This window comes from Protopterus annectens, chromosome 5.part0, assembly GCF_019279795.1.
Source record: "Protopterus annectens isolate FY-2018-M chromosome 5.part0, PAN1.0, whole genome shotgun sequence".
NCBI classification, from domain to species: Eukaryota; Metazoa; Chordata; order Ceratodontiformes; family Protopteridae; genus Protopterus; species Protopterus annectens.
The window spans coordinates 1,954,590,703-1,954,606,804 of record NC_056735.1 but is presented as its reverse complement, the minus strand read 5'-3'; positions in this window follow the sequence as shown (position 1 = coordinate 1,954,606,804).

Here is a 16,102-nt window from a genome sequence, read left to right as displayed (position 1 = left end):
ACATCACAACCTTCACATAATTGATATCCCCACCATGAAAGTTGGACTGTATATGTGCCTATATGTATCTCTATATGTACACCGATGGATGTTTATATGTATGTGTGTGTGTGTGTGTGTGTGTATATATATATATATATATATATATATATATATATATATATATATAGAGAGAGAGAGAGAGGGTCATATTTACTGCAACATATGCCTGGTGACAAAGCCATGGACTCAAGCTCAATGTTGACACTGCATTGGCATCCCTTCTTGCAAAAACTCTGTACCCATTAACCACCACATAGGTGGTAGTCTACTTAACACGGAAGGTGTGATAAGAGACCATGGGACACAGGTGGACAGTAGTCTCCCCTCTGATGATAACAGTGCCACACTAGTCATGTCATCTGTCTATGTGGCATACGTCATCACAAAAGGTGTGTCAACCAGGGAAATATAGGTCAGTGTTCCCCTCATCCCATCACACATAAAGCCCATTATAGAGTACAATGCCCCATGTGGTATGTACCTCACAAGACATCCACAGCAACTGGAAATGACACAGACATACCTCACAAAGAGTAATACCGGCATCAAACAGATGCCCTATGCAGACCGTCTCACAAACCCACAACTAGACTGTGTCACATACCGCCTACCCAGAGGTGACTTCTGCCTAACATACTAAGCTATGCCAAACCCAGAGCTGTTGGACATGCTCCACTTAAACAAATCACAATCCCTGCGAGCTACATGCTCTAGAGACCTAAACCTTTTGACCACAACAAACAGCACATGCTCGAGGGATAGATTCCTATCTCAGAGACATCCCATACTCTGGAACAAACCACCTATCCATAGCAAACAAAGCTCCTAATTAGCAGTCATCATAAATAATCTTGAAGATTGTATGGGAGATAGGGAATACACCCAGGCAATCACCTCTGTGGCTCTGCTTGACAGGGCCACGTGAAATGTAATTACCTGTGTGCCAAAGGCCAGGGTAGCATATGGCTAGACTTTTATAGGCCCTAGGGCCAATAGCCTATTACCTACCTATGAAGTGATACACTCCCACATGTACTTGTTGCAATAATTGCTATGTGAGGTTGACTGAGTGTGATGGTGAATGTGTTGGTGAATGTGTCAGAGTTCTGTATATGTGTGATAGCTTAGTGGGAAACTGTTTCTGTCATGGTATTATGTGTCCTAGCTGTGATCCCAGCAAAAGATGTGTATGCAATTGCTAGGCAGAAAAAGCAGTATGCCATATGGTCTGACGTAGTCCCTTGTCAACTGGGGTGTCCCATTGTAGGCTAAAGCAGTACATGTATGCTTATTGAGTGTTACTGCTGGTGAATCAAACTCCTGTATGAACTGTAGTACTACCTGAAGAAGCTGTATGCCTAAACAGCACAGTATGGTGTATGTCCACATTTCTTGGAACCACTGTTTTGTGTGTTCCCTGTAGTCCTCACAGATTACATACCTCAGGCATAAGGTTTTGTAACTACTGACACACAGTACTGTAAGTTACACAGGTAAAGGTCATCTGGGTTGCCATACCTTTGTGTCTGGTATGTATGTCTGATGTGTGTGTGGGTATGCCTGGACCATCTCCTCGGTCATATGTGTGTTACAGGATATAAGTGCATATCTAGCAACATGTATAGTCTAGTACAGCAGTATGCCACCTATATTAACAAATGTGCACATATGTTAGGCAGGGGTTTGCCATCAACGACTAGTGTGGTATACTGGTAATACTGTAACTGGACTTTACAATCATTGCAATGGATTATATACTTCTTGATGCATTAGCTTGATATATACCTCCTGTGGCTAGGTGGTGCATTGTGTCGCATACAGTGTGCCATGTACTGTTGTATAGTCTTACATACTGGTTTATCTTTGTTGCTGTGCAAAACATGGTTTGATATATAGAGTGTGTCATGCAGTTGTGGGTTGAGAACTGATATGTGGAATTGAAAGTGTGTATCCTCTGACAGCCAATAGGTTGCTATATATGGCAGTTAATCAATATCTGTACTTTAGAATGTTACGTGTGCCACATGACTTGCTCACACATATTGTTTCATTGTCTTCCAGGGTCATGGCCCACCATTGTAATCCCACCTATAGCACGGCAGAGGAGGAACAGATCACGACAAGCTTGGTACAGCACTATGCCCTGCTGTTCTCCAGAACCAGCCAGGACCAGCATGAGTGGACTGCGCTGTGGCAAGATCTTGTCCGTAGGATAAATGATATAGGCATGCATAACCGGACATATGAGCAGGTACACATCACTGAAGTGATTTAATTAGACATGTCCAGCAGCATGCGTCTGATATTCGCAGACAACAGCTTGCCACAGGTGGGGGGTAGCCATCCATCCCCCCCTCACCAGAGTGGAGGAGATGCTCCTGAGCCAGGTGGCTCCTGGCCAACAACAACAACAAGTAACATGTATCATCATGGAGGCTGGAGCCACCAAGCAATTTGACATGGAGCGTGCAGGTAACATGGCATAGCTGTAGACTACTGTTTCCTCTATTGGTATAGCATGCTTATGTGTGATGTGTACTGTGCAGTTAGAAGATGTGGTGCCTAGTGTTGTGCAATACTAATAATTAGGAATATAATCTGTAGGCCTGTGACTGTCAACCGTTGTACTACTGTAAGATTGCAAACACACAGTAGCAATGCCACAGTTGTTGCCACTGACAAAGTGTCTCATATCCTTGTATGTCCCTCTGGTGTGACAACAAGGCAGCAGACCCATGCTGGTGAGTGTGTTCTACATTTACTATTGCTAATTAAATGTGCATGTCATAGGTGAGGTGTAGGCCATGTACACGTAACACACCTACGCATAATGCATGCTGTGCATGTTTGCTGTGAGACTATGCACATCCCAGTAACATGGGTAGCTGCCTAAAACACATACAATACACAGAGAATCCCACACAATTGTGGCAACACTGTAGTGGACATTGGATAGGCAGAGTCGATACACATGCACACAACATACACAACTTTGTCATACGCAGTACACGTTAACATGCTACACATGGCATATTCAGACATCCGCTGTAAGGTCACACAACAGTAACCCAAATGTCATCCACACAGCACACATAATATACCTGAGGGGTAGATGCCTCTCATGTGGCTGTGGAACACTCTTCAACACATAACACATTCTTGTTAGGCAATGCCCATGTTGGGCACCTTACAAACCCATGTAACAACTGTCTGTGAAATGGTGAATGTAGCCATGGTACTGCAGTTCTGGTACAGCATGGTATATGCCGGTCTGGCACACATTAGTAGCCTTGAGTGACCACATGATGTTGCATGATGATAGCTCATCGTAGTACACCTCATCCAGTTACAGTGACCACAGTACTACACATAGCATTAACTGCTATGCACCTCAATGTTGTGTATGTTCAAACATATGCACCTATACACAATATGCATAGCAATCACCATCTGTACAAAGTGACACATATATGTCTTGTAATGCTATTGAGTGTATAGGTCACATGACACACACTGTGTATGTGTGATGTTTAACGTTGCAGTTGTGTTGTAGCATGCCATATCATGTCTGGCACTGGCATGTCCACAATATGCCCTACACTCACCATAACCACTGTACAATGGCTATGTTGAACAATGGTATTCCATCAGGTATACATGCACCACTCATTTTGTGTGTATACATAGCATGCATGTGCTAAACCTGTGTCCACAATTATCTGCTAAAGACACAGACGCTCTAATCAGAAATGGATATCTATGTGACACACAGATACACATCCAGCCATGGTATGTATACCTGTGAGTGATGGTGCACAGGACATTGCAGAGCTTGTAATACTTGCACAGCAATGTCGTGTCCATGTACACATTGCGTTCCAGGGTGAGGCCAATCACTGAACAACAACACACATGCATCTAAGCCATGTATACTGTTATTAGCAACGGCTGTCTACACCCACACTGCATGCTGTTGAGAAACACACGTCCTGCATGCTGACATGTGTGATATAACTGTTTGCCTTGTGATACTGTACCCCACCATCACCCGCTATTGAGTATGTTCTGGATTGCTGGTGGTGTGTGTGTGTGTGTGTGTGTGTGTGTCTGTTTTAGTGAGGAGTGCATTTGTGTGCATGTGTGCATGTGTGCATGAGTGCATGTGTGCATGGGTTCATGTGTTCATGTGTTCATGTGCTCATGTGTGCATGTTTGCATGTGTTCATGTGTGCATGTGTTCATGTGTTAATGTGTTCATGTGTGCATGTGTTCATGTGTTCATGTGTTCATGTGTTCACGTGTTCTTGTGTGCATGTGTTCATGTGTGCATGTGTTCATGTGTTCATGTGTGCATGTGTTCATGTGTGCATGTGTGCATGTGTTCATGTGTTCACATGTTCATGTGTGCATGTGTGCATGTGTGCATGTGTGCCGACATCATGTACAGGTTGTAAAGTGTGTTTCCTGTCTTCCTCTCACAGGCGCTGAGTTTGGGCTTGTTCACTGCAGCAGGGAAACTGATGTCACTGAGCAAAATAGTGATAATGATGATAGGTGTGTTGAGGCACAGGCATGTTTGCCAGAGTCTGTCGTTGGGCCACCAATCGACAGTACACAAGTGTCCACCCCATCCATGCACACAGTCATACTGCCAATACATCCATCACCAATGCCCTTAGCTGAGGGAGAGTGTACAGTCGGCATTGGCCAGGACAGTGTGGTATCCGTGGCACATGCATCCCAACACAGCAGCCATACCCAGATGTCTGGAAGGGTACCACATAGGCAGATGTCCAGGGGTTCTCTTCAGAGCACTGCTGCTCATCATGCCACTGGCAGATGTACCACAGGTCTTACAACCTCACACATGTTCCAGGCTGTCATGGAGGCACGGGCACGTATGGAACGGTACACCAGACAGGGACTAAGGGCACAGAGGACACATAACACTGCTGTAATTGACAGTATCTGTGACCTGGCAGGTGCCATCTGTAATTACACTGAGGTCACTGATAGACATTGGGGAAAGACATTAGATGTCTTCCGCAATGTCATGTCCATGTGTCAGGACAGTGCGGGACGGTTGAGTCGTCGATGTGGACATATGCCAGCATCATCAGCAGCTGGCAGTCGCCATGGATGTCCATCAAGTCACAGCCACTCCTGTAGTGCCAGTACCAGCCCCAGCAATGTTTGGGGTGGGCTGTCCATAGAACGCCCTAGAAGACCATGTGCATGTGGCTCTGGGCAGTCCCAGCAGGGACCTGGGTCCAGTGTACATCCATGGGATAGTACCCAGTCTGGCTTAGTACCTGATAGTGTTAGTAGCATCCCTGCCAGGCACAGGTACTGTATCCATGACCAGAGACGGTGATCTTTAAAGCCTGGCAGGTACAGTCTGTGGCTGTCCCACAAATACCCGTATATGGCAGCCACATGGTGGAACTGTGTGCATGCATACACACACACACATAAACCAGACACCTAGGGCTGACACATACCCGCACACATTACATCAACATTGGCCTATAGCAGTACGCTTGCCCCACACACACACACACACACACACACACACACACACACACACACACACACACACACACACACACACATACATGTCGATTGGATGGCTCACTGTAGGCGTCTGGCAAACCAACAACACACCCTGTGCATATGATGAAACCTGTGCCACCTCCTGTCATCTGTAACATCAATGCAGGAACAGGCTACCATGGTGTTGATGCACAGGGTGACTTTATAGCAGTATAGCAATGTTAGCATGTTGTCAGCAGTAGAGTGTAATGATATGCTTGAAGGTGTAGCTGAGCAGGCATGATGCATTAAAGCTATGATTGTCAATGTAGTGTTGTTTACACCAGGGTTAGTTCCAATAGTGTATTGTCCACCCACGTGCCACTTGGCTGATGTGTGTAGTATTGACAGCATGTGTTAGAGAGTGGACAGTATGTGTGGGATGTGTGTAGCACATATTTGCAGGTGTACATTTGTGAACATGGTGGAGGTGCAATGTCTGCATGTACGTGCATAGTGGACACATGGGCAGGGTGACATGCCCTGTATTACACAGTAACACTCCATAGTTTCTATTGGTGGCCAGTATGCATTGTACTGCACACATTTCGGAACCTGACTCCACATGTGTGTATGACATGGTTTGACACTGTGCTGTGGGTGATACTATTACTATCTCTCATTGTTTTGCATTCTGGTAGTATACATAACTTCAACAGCCTGACCATAACCAATCGTTAGATGATGTCTTGACAACTGACACACAGATGTAGGACACACAGCAACATTTGGATCCTTCAGGTACTATACTATGCCAGTAACCAGTGGTATTCACCTGCACCCATTACTGAGACCACTCCTGTTTGGCATATAGCTCTCTTAGGTACAAGCGATCACAGTAGGGATATGTCCGTCCATGTCTGGTAATGCATACTGTGGCCTATAATGCATTCTGCAGATGACAAACACATCCTCCACAAGGGTATCATACAGACAGATACCTGTTGTCAAGCCCATGCTGTAAAGCTTTAAGCCAAACTAAGCATAGTCATCCGCCTTTACGGAACATAGTATCCCCACAGCACCAGATAGGTAGTAGCCACCAACATGATGAACAGGTACCGATGTGTACATGCAACCAAGTGTTACGTCATCTCTCCTTTGATAATCACATTTCCAAAGGTATTTTGAAATCCCTTGGTGGATCACATAAGTAATAAGGGGTCTGCATGCATATCCACAAAGGTTGTTGTACACTTATAATGAATAGTCATCATTGACAGACTTTGCTGCATTTGAACAGGTCTGACATATACTTCGGCCATAAACCCTCACTCACACAATTCAATAGAAACTGTAATGAGTGTGTGTGACACAGACGACCTAGGCCAGGGATCACTGCAGTGGCTGGCCTTGTCACAAGCATACAGATGTGACCTAAGGTCTGGGAAGCAGCTGCACAGTCTGGCAAAGATGACAGCTATGTTCTTGGAGAAAGCAGGGTTCCCACACATGCAATAATTGAGGTAACATGTACGTATATGTATTTGCCACACAGCTACATCACATGTGCAATGCATACTGATATGTCATACAGTAGTAAAAGCAAAACCCACAACACATTGACCACCAGTGTCACACACATAGACCACACACACTCACCAAGTGCAGGATTTAACCCCCTACATAACTACTTCATGATACTAAAAGAGTATGCATTAACACAACACGCTATACACATTAATGGGAGGTATCTTTTCCACAGGTATATTTGTAGGATGGTGACATCATCAGACTTGACAAAGATAAGTATACCACTTATAAGGTGTTCTACTAATCTACAAAAAGGTTACTTCTCTCCAAGGTAATTAAACACACACACAGTTGTCAAGTACAGGATTCAAACCCCTACCTAACTTCTTCATGATACTAGAAGAGTACACATTAACACAACGTGCTATACACATTACTGGGAGGTATTTTTTCCACAGGTATATTTGTAGGATGGTGACATCATCAGACTTGACAAAGATAAGTATACAACTTGTAAGGTGTTCTACTACTCTACGAAAAGGTTGCTCCTCTCCAAAGTAATTGCACACAAACACAGTTGGCAAGTGCAGGAGTCAAACCCCTACCTAACTACTTCATGATACTAGAGGTATACGCATTAACACGACGCACTATACACATTACTGGGAGCTCTCTTTTCCACAGGTATATTTGTAGGATGGTGACATCATCAGACTTGACAAAGATTAGTATACCACTTTTAAGGTGTTTTACTACTCTCCAAAAAGGTTGTTCCTTCCCAAGGAGATCACACACAAACACACACTTGTCAAGTGCAGGATTCAAACCCCTACCTAACTACTTTATGCTATCACAGCAGTACACATTTACACGACACGCTATGCACATTACTGTAAGTTATTCTTTCCACAGGTATATTTGTAGGATGGTGACATCATCAGACTATACAAAGTGGGTTACATTAGGTGACATTAGGTGGGCTACATAGAAGGAATGTCTAAACACTTTGGCCATGTGATCATCAAAGAGGAGTTTACTATCTACATGTGTCCCCAGGGCCATAATGACTTTCTCCGAACATACTGGATTACCACCTATGTGGTAATTTGTGTGCACTTTGTTTTACCCAAAGGGGATGACTATGCATTCTTTGGCATTCAGCTTGAGGGCATTGTTTTGACACCAGGTATCTGTCTCTGTAAGACACTTCTGGAGGATGTCTGTGTCAGCCGTACAGTCGATTATGGACCACAGTTACCCGTCATCTGCAAGCCTGTTCAGCCATACACCTCCCATGCTTGCCTGTACCTCTGAGCAGTATCTACTGAACAGGTGGGGTCCCAGGACCAAGACCTGTGGAATGCCATTTGTGACTGGCTTAGAGTTGGACATGGCACCCGCAACTTTGAACATGTGTGTTTGATCTGTGAGCCACTTGGCCACCCATCCTGTGACATAGCTGTTAATGTTCAAGCTGTTACACTTGTCCACGATGACAGAGTGGGGAATGGTGTAGAAAGTCCTTAGTGAGGTCCAGGTGGGTTGTGGGGACTACTTTCACCTCCATCTATGTCCTTGGTAACTATTTGAAATAAGTCAACTAGGTTTAGGAGCCAGGATCTGCCTTTAACAAGGCAAAGTTGTGTAGAGTCCAGCATCTGAAGGTCTCCAATGTCTCAGTTTATGGGTTCCATGACAATTTGCTTAATAGCTCTGTAGACCAGGCTGAGTAGACATATTGGGCAATGGTTTCCAGGTTCTGTTGTAGCATCCTGTTTGTGGAGCTGGATGACTGTTAGTGTATGCCATTCTTTGGGTACATAGCCTGTGGTACGCTTGAGTCTGGACAGTGAATGTAAGTGAGGGTGTAGTTCCTTTTGGGCCTAGTGTAAGACACAGCCTGGCACAGCATCCAGTCCCTTTGATGCTGTGTTCTTAGCTTTGGAGAGGGATGTCTTTACCTGCATGTCCATGACGTCTGGGGCTCTGCATCCTTCTGTGATGGACACAGGCCCTTTTGGGGGTGATGGGGGGAGTTTACACTGAACTTGTCTCCCTGGATGTGGGCAATGAAAGTTGGTTTGGTGTATTTTTTTCCATTTTTCAGTAGCTGACAGCATATTTGGAAGTTGACACCTACATGTCTGGTATAGCTACTGAAGGCTTTGTGGTTGTTATTCTTACATTCCTTGGCGATTTGTCTTTAGAAACTGTCCTTGGATTATTTTATGAGCGATCATTGTTTCTTCCTAATAATGATCAGTGATGCCTTTCCTTTAGTGAAGTTGGCTCTATCATGTGTCCCTTTCCTCCTTCTGTTGTCTAGCTTATTTATGGGCAACAACCACCTGATTGTTGTCCTATTTTTGGAGGAGTGCATCTTGGTTTTATTTGTGATGTCTCATCCCATGCATCCCTGTAGATGCTCATAGGATGGACTTGTAAATGATTCTGCAGATTGTATACCATTATCCTATAGCAAGAGGTCTTTGGAATGTTCCACTTTGGTCTTGGGAAGTGTGCAGTTTTCTTTTGAAAATGTCTTCACAGTGGTTTCATTGACTGGGTGAGGGGGGGCAGGATGTGGATGTCCAGTGTGATTACTTAATGATTTGATATTACCAGTGAGGGGTTTATCTCTGTTGTGGAACACTGGTACCCCAAGTTGGTGATAATCATGTCCAGTATGTTGTCACCTCTAGTGGGCATGGTGACCAGCTGTTCCAGGGTGTTAAGAGTTTTTAAACTCTAGGAAACATTGGGCAAAGGACATTGTACACAAGTAATTCTCCCACTCAATGTTTGGGTAGTTGTAATCTCCTCATATAATGGTGTTTGATAGGACCTTTATATTTTCCACTGTTCTCCGGAATACTGAGTGAGGTTCCTGAGACAAGGTACATGATCTGTAGCAGGCTACAATCTGATGAGCAGCTTTGCCCAATGTTAGTTGCACTTGCATGGTCTCCAAGGCCTCATGCTGTGCCACTAACTTGAAGGTGTGGGTATGCATAAGGTAAATGTGTACACCCCTTCCTTTTGTATTTCACTCATGGTTTTGGGTCCGAAGGTCAGAGGGATTGTGAGTGTTTTACATGGAGCATGTCCAACAGCTCTGTGTTTGACATAGCTTTGTTCGTTAGGCAGTGAACACCACTGAGTAGGCGATATGCAACGGAGTACGGATGGAGCATTTTGAGATGGTCTTTGTATGGCATGTATTTCAGGCTGCTAATGCTCTTTGTGAGGTATTACTGCTGGATTTCCAGTTGTTGTAGTTGTCTTGTGAGGTCCATAGCAAAAGTGGCATTGTACTCTATTATAGTTCTAGTGAATGATGAGTAGGGGGGAACAATGTCCTCTTCTATTCTGCATGAGACACATTTTGTGATGAGATGTGCCACATAGGAGGGTTTCCTGACTACTGTGGGAATGGGTTTATCACAGTTGTGTCCACTGTCCACCTGTGACTCAAGGTCTCTTGTCACACTTTCAGTGTGAAGTATACTACCACCTATGTTGTAGTTCTTGGCTACTGCGTTTTTAACAAAGGGGATGACAATGCACCTTTTGGCATTGAGCTAGAGCCCATGGCTTTGACAAAAGCCATCTGTCTCAGTGAGGCCCTTTTGTAGGATGTCCACATCTTTAGTGTTTACAATTATGGCTCCTAGTTTGCAGTCCTCTGGAAACTTCAGTAGCCACAGACCTTCCATGTTAATGTTTACTTCAGGGAATTGGATACTACACAGCCTGGGAAGTTATCTGGTCCCATGGCTGCTATGATACTGGCTTTGGAGAGTGTTTTTTACCTGTGCAGCCGTGATGACAGCAACTTTGCAGTCTTCCATTATAGAGATGTGCTCTTTCATGGGTGAGAGGGGGGTAAAGTTCACACTGATCCTATCTGCCAGGATGTTGGCAATATCAGTTGGCTCTGTACATTTAGTGCCATTGAGCTGTAACTCAGAACAGATCTGAGTGTAACCATGACATGGACCCGTCTGTTGGGCAGAGATCTCCTGAGTAGACAGTACGGAACAGAGTACAGATTGGGTTACATTCAGTCTTATTGCATGGGGCAACTATTTGAGGCCAGTAATCCTCTTGTTAAGGTACTTCAGTGGTCTTTCTGGCTGCTGAATGTGCCTAGTCAGATTCATCGCAAGTGTGTTGTGGTACTGTCTGATGGGTCTGATGACTGCTGAGTAGTGGGAACCTCCTTTGACCTACATGCACAGAACTTGGCAGTTTATGTGAACACATAGCATGATTTTCTGACCACTTTGTGAGTGTGTTTCTGGAAGTAGAGATGACTATCCACATTTGTCCATAGATCCCTTATTATCACATCCGTATTTAGCCTAAGTGTGTGAGCATGCCCAGTATGACCTTTCAGTATGTTGCTTCCTGACATTTGCTTCGTTTCTTTAAGTGTGTGAGCATGCCCAGTATGACCTTTCAGTGTGATGCTGAATGAAATCCACTACATTTGTTGGAGTGTGTGAGTACACCCGCTATAGACATTTATACTATATGTGCATGGAAAATCAAGTTGTATTTTTACAGCAGGGCTCACCTTTGTGTCATAGATCAACAGGGATCATGCTTTGCCTGCAGGGCTTCCATGAGACACTTTGCATAGACTTATCAACATTTCTACATACAGGGGGACAGCTATTCTTTGTACATTTCTACGCGGGGGCACACCTGATTGTTACTGTGGGTGTACATAGGATGAGGGTTTCACATGACACTTATACACATTTGCTATGTCTGCACTGCTATGTACGGTACACCATTTCAGTCTGTACTGTTGCCTATCGTACTGGCTTGAGGAAGACTACTGTGCTACAGATCCTAGTGTCCAATGTCACGTATATTAGATTGCGACTTCATAGCCTACACAACCCACATCACACTGCCTGGCCTGATGTTCTCTGTCTGCATAGCCCTGTGGGGGAGGTTACCCATATGCCTCTTTAGGGGCATGATACAGCATTTCTTTGTGTTTGCATTAGTGTACAATTGTCCTGCTGTGTCTGTGCCACTGAAATGCTATCATGGCTTAGTGGTTCAGTACTGTGACTATAATGCACAGTATCCTGGGTTTGAGCCCTTTCACTGCTTTTTATTTTCATGCTGGGCAGACCAGACTGCTTAAGGAACAGTAAAGCAAATATGAGCATGTTTACCTGACTTTGCTCAACTTTGCCCGACTTTGCCCAACATTGCTCAACGTTGTGCTAGTTAGCACAGTCAATTTTGTTTACATATAGTAATTATTGGTAAAAGCTGCTTAGAACTGTTTTATATTGCTTAAAACATGGCAATCATGCCTCAGGTGGTGCTGCAGAGCTGCCTATGTTGGATGCACATACTACACTCCCTATACATGTCTGGAAACAGGTAGTGTCAAGTTAGGCATCCCTTTTATTTTATGTGCGAGTCAGAGAGAGGTATCATTTCCAGGGTTCCTACTGAGCCAGTGTATGTGCTATGTGTTGCCTCTTTGCCAAGGCCAAGGCATACTGGGCATGCCTCCTTCTGCCTACTGGGGCAGGCTCAGGTTGTTCCTCCTCCGAGTCATGCTGTGCCTGTGCAGGCCTTGGCAATGGTGGAGGGCTGTTTGGCCATGCCCCATGCTGTTCCTGCTGCAGCTGTTTTTGCAGGATCATATTGTGTAGCATGGCACATACTATGACAATTTGGGTACATGTAGTTGGTGAGTACTGCAAGGCTCCACCAGATGTGTCCAGGCACTGGAACCATGACTTGAGCATCCCAAACACATGCTCGATTACATTTTGTGTTTGTGCGTGTGCCTCATTATGGCATTCTTGTTCAGGTGTGTGTGCATTTCGGATGGGTGTCATCAGCCATGGCTCCAGTACGTATCCAGCATCCCCCACTAGGTGACCGTCAGGGATGTCCCCATTGGCAAATGTCTGGTACAGCTGCATCAGTTGCCAGATATGCTGCATCAGATGTCAGATATGGGAATCATGGTAGCTTCCAGGGCAGCCAGCACACACATTCAGTATTATGCCCTGGGCATCGCATATGACCTGGCAGTTGATGGAGTGGAAGCCCTTGCGGTTGATGTAGGCCCTACCCCGCTCACCAGCTGGTGCTTTGATGTGTATGTGCGCGCAGTCAATTCCAGCCACTACCTCAGGGTATTCTGCTATTTGCTGGAAGAAACGCATATTGCTGGCAATACCTCACGGGAATTGGGGAAATATACATGATCACCGACATGTGCTGACATGGCATTCAGGAACTGGTGCAGTACCCTGGATGCTGATGCCTGTGAAATCCCCATCATATCACCTGTTGGTCTCTGGAAGGTACCTGTTGCTAGTATTTTTACGCCGACGCATAGCTTGGTTTCCACTGGGATGGCTTCCCCTCTGTTGGTTCCATGTGTGAGGCGTGGCCTGCACAGCTCAACAATTTGCTGCAGGAGCTCTCTGTCCACTCTATAGTGCTCCAATATCTCCAGCTCATGTAGCCCCTGGTAGGTTACCCTGGGTCTGTACACTCTTCTCCATCTCCTTACTGTGGGTTGCTCAGCAGCATTCACAATGGCACCACCCTCAGCATCTTGCACACATTGCATTGTAATAGCAATGGCAGCCCCTAACATTTTTTTTTCTCAGTTAAGCTTTTTAAGTTTTCACTTCTCTTTGTAGACTGCAGTGTTGCAGTGTTTCTGAGAAAAACATGGGGGAATGTTGTTTGCAGAGTTTTAAGTGCTGGGCTGGGCTGGGCTAGTGTACTGCCTGTGTAATTGGCTGATTCTGATTGATTTCACCTGGCAGCTCTGCTAGTTCTCCTTGGTTAACTTCCTACTGCTACTTTTCCTTCATTTTCCCTTTCTGTTTCAACAGGGGGCAGCACCACGCAAACAAGCGCAAACACGAGCACATGTGCACGCATGCAGGCTTAAACAGGCGTATACAGGCTTAGGCGGGTGCACATCCACGCACACAGGCTTACACAGGTTTACACCAGCTTAGGCGGGTGCACATCCATGCACACAGGCTTAGACAGCCTTACACAGGCTTACACAGGCACACACATGTGCACACAGGCTTAGACAGGTTTACAGGTGTGCACATGCGTGCACACAGTGTAAGCAGCTTTGCAGGAAACTTTAATGATAGCCACGGCATACACCTTTGGTTTTTGGGTTTCAGTTTAGACAACTGTAGACACGCCTCTTCCAGTCCTAATAAACTCACAGCAAACACATGCCACTCTGCTCCAATAAGCTTACATACCCAATCATGATGTCACCTATCTTCTATCCTGTTACTCCCCTAATCCTCCTCTTACATTCTAGGGACATTGTTAACATGGCAGGGAAAATTGGGATTCACTATCCTTATACTCATTTGCATAGGATTGCCTACTAATGCTTGGTTACATCTCTCAAACTGAGCTTCCCCCCTTAGCAACCACTACTCAGTAGCCATGTTGTCTTCAGCCTGCCATTCACCTGCATGTCAGATTAATATTGTGAATAAAATGCCTATTTTTGGCTTTTATTTTTTTTTCTGGTTTTTAGAGCACCGCACGTTTGCGTGGCGCTGTGCTACGCTTAAACATCGGAGATCAGGGAAAAAAAATTTTTATTATTTGCAATGGATAAAAATGCCACTGGCCTTATATTTGGCCATTGGCATGCTTCCTCAACTGGATGCATCCTTTATTTGGAGCTGTCATAGCTCCGTTTTGCTATTTGCAGAATGGTACTCAGTTACCAACCGAGTACATTTCTGCAAATAACACTACTCTTACTCAGACAGGTTAGTGTTTCCTGGATCGCAAATTTACCTCATTTGCATAGCTTTCAGCAGCAAATCAGGTAATTTGCATAACCTAACACTGTCCGTGCAAGAGTAGTTTTAGGAGCTCTCATGCACGCCCCTGCCGGCTGTTCATGGATCGCTCGGCAGACGTATTGGCTGTCTGGAGTCTTACTCTACTCTTAGACTCTGTGCAAGCCTTTGTGAATCCAGCCCTATATCTTATTAAAGCAATTATATTTCCCAAAATATTATACTAATACAAAACTTTTCATTGCCACCTCCCAAATATATTATTCAAAGATACAATAAACTAATTTTAAATGTTCTATGGTTTCCAAATAAACCCCATATAAAGTTAAATCAGCATTTACCAGATTGGGAAGATGGTGGAATTCATTTACCGGATATTGATTTATATATTACCTCATCTGTTATTAAAAATATAACACTATGGTTAAATAATTCATACACATCTATACGGAAACAAGCCCATGAGCAGATTAACATAGAATTTAATTACAGTCATATACAAGACAATTTAACAGTAATATCATCACCCCTTATATGGATGTTAAAAGATTATTTTTTAGGGAAAAGGAATAATATCAATAAATTACCATCAAAGGCTCTACACTATCAGTGTTCAAAACATATATAAACAAAATACCAAATACCAAATATTAATTTTTGGATTTTTCTTATTTTCCCTATAGCTTTTACACCTATTATTCTAGATACATCACAAATCTCTAAAATGAATATACTCAAGAAAGTATAATTACTCTTTTGGCATCAACTTATAGAGAAAGGGAAAATACTAACAAATGAACAGATAACTTACAATTATAATATAAATAAAGACTACTGGCTGCTTTTACAAAATCTAAGACATTTTCTTATAAATAAAGTAGAACAAACATAACCTTCAGTTAGACATGAAGCTCCAAAACTCATTGAATACCTTATTCTTATCACAAAACAACCTTATCAGGTACAGGTTACTTATTCAATATCTATAGAATTGTTAAAAAAACAAAAAATTATCATGAAAAATCATACTGCGATTATTATACTTGAATAAACAACCATCCTCCAATTTAAGAAGAAAAAAGTAATATTCTAAAATCTTCCAAATTTTCTACATTATCAAAATACTGGCAATTATTCACTTGGAGATA